The sequence below is a fragment of the Microtus oregoni genome, unplaced genomic scaffold, assembly GCF_018167655.1.
Source record: "Microtus oregoni isolate MIOR12 unplaced genomic scaffold, Mior012 000001F_ref0000356, whole genome shotgun sequence".
NCBI classification, from domain to species: Eukaryota; Metazoa; Chordata; class Mammalia; order Rodentia; family Cricetidae; genus Microtus; species Microtus oregoni.
The window spans coordinates 65,742,078-65,744,349 of NW_024543060.1; the positions used below are offsets into that span (position 1 = coordinate 65,742,078).

Sequence of the window (2,272 nt, forward strand, 5' to 3'; positions counted from 1 at the left end):
TCTGTTTAATGTGGGTAACTTATTCCCACAAGCAAGCTCTATGTGTTCATACATTTTGGTGTTTATTAAATTGTGTATATATACCCATCATCTAGAGAGTACTTTTATCCATTTATGGTATGTTTGTAATTTCTTTTTTTTTTCAAGACAGGGTTTTTCTGTAGCTTTGGAGCCTGACCTGGAACTAGCTCTTGTAGACCAGACTGGCCTCAAACTCACCGAGATCCACCTGCCTCTGCCTCCCGAGTGCTCGGATTAAAGGCGTGCACCACCACCGCCCGGCTGTTTGTGATTTTTATAATGATTGGTGTTTGTAGAATGACACCTGTTTTTGGTGAAGTTGTTATATGTTTAAGCTGCTGCTTCCTTAAGAAGTAAGCAAAGGGACTCTGCATAGGAGCAATGGAGTCTCACTTTCTTTAGCAGATCTTTCTGCACACATAAAAGTGCAGCTTCTGTATGAAATGGAAACCACAATCATGTGGGAACAACAAGTGGGAAAGGCCTTTCTCCTTTGCTGTGCAGACTATCTGCAGAATTGTTCTAAGGATGAGTGTGTAGGAGAGAATCACCAAAGCCAATGTTACTATGAGAATGAACACTGCTAAGAAAAATGCCATTAGCTCTAGAATCTCTGTATCTGTGTAAGCGACCTGCAGCATGCAAGAAGCGTTTCAGGTGAAGTGATTGATGATGTAAGAGTCACAGAATTCCAGCTGGAGGCCCATGATCACTGGGGGAATGATGAGGAAATCAGCTGACCAGGAGGCAATTATGAGTCAACTGCAGACTTTGTTGCTAGTGGTAGTTGTATAGTTCAGAGGCTTGCAGATGGCCACATAATGATCATAGGACACTGCAGCCTGTAGAAAAAACTCTGTCACTTCCAGAAGGATCAAAAAATTGCTTGTGACCTGTAAGCATTATAGGAAATAGCTGTGTTCCCTGTAGCAATGCTGGTTAGAAATCTTGGAATGCAGACTGTTGTAAATGAGATTTCTAAGAAAGAGAAATTTCTGAGAAAGAAATACATGGGAGTTTTCAGTGAACATTTGACAGTGTCAGTGTAATGATGGTCATGTTTCCACTTACAGTCTGTAGGTGTGTTACCAGGAAAAAGGAGAATATCACAACTGATAACTCTCAATCATCATGATCATTATCCCCAACTGTGCCCAACTGCCCTGGGGACAGGGGTTTAGTGGACACAGAATACTATAATACAGACTCCGGGAGTTGGTGAGCAAAACTCAGTTTTATAACAAAAGGGGTAAAGTTATATAAAGCAGAAATAATGGTGATTGGAAGTTCTGCTCCCATCTGTCTTGGTGTTGTGAAATAGGCTCTGGGTTTGTGTTAGTTGTTGTTGGCCTCTGGACAGTTTATGAGACTACCTTTGTGGGAGTGTCTTAGTTTTGTGGGAGTATTTTTACCACATGCACTTGCTTTTTGCTTTGTTGGCATATGCCTGCAAAAAGTCATCTATAATTCCATGCCAATAAATTCTACAATTTATGCTGTATTTTCTATGGCTAAGCTCTGGATTCTGATAGGTCTGAGGATAAAAAACTGGAATCTTCTGATAGTATTTCAAATATGTGGATTGTGTTTTTACTCTAGGTTCACATTTTTACTAGATGTATTAAACAAGAAGAGGGGAATTATGCAATTATATTATGATCTCTAAATAAAAGAAATAATTAGAAAATGTGAAAACTATATTAGACAGAAAAAAAATGGCAAACTAGTTATCTAATTGAATTGAAAGCTTATAGCCAAAGTTGTTAGACTGGAGAGATGGCTCAGCAGTTAAGAACACTGCCTGCTCTTTCAAAGGTCCTGAATTCAATTCCTTGCAACTACATGGTGACTCACAACCATGTGTAATGAGATCTGGTGCCCTCTTGAGAAGAGACCCGGTCATTAGTTCTCATCAACTTTGACCATAATACCCAATATGGACAAGTTCAATAGAACCACCACATATGGGCTGCTCCTGCATGCTTCAGCATTGTCAGGGCATAAATATAAATATAAATATATACAATAGCCAAAGTTGTTAGGTATGGAAATGATCTACCTATTTTATAAATTAAATGTATTTTATTCCCACTTTGATAATTATCTGTCATGCATTTTGGATGACAGCGAATGGAAATTATTTTTTGAGTTATAAAGGTTTTTTTTAAATTTTGGAGTTTTATTTATTTAATTTTAAATTATTTTTTCACTTATTTTATATCCTTACCACAGTTTCCCCTTCTCCCTTCAT

The 2,272-nt window shown here is 38.0% G+C and overlaps 1 pseudogene; it reads right to left on the minus strand.

The window, feature by feature from the left end:
• Nucleotides 1-367: 367 nt before the first annotated feature.
• On the minus strand, nucleotides 368-2,272 carry LOC121463631 (annotated as a pseudogene).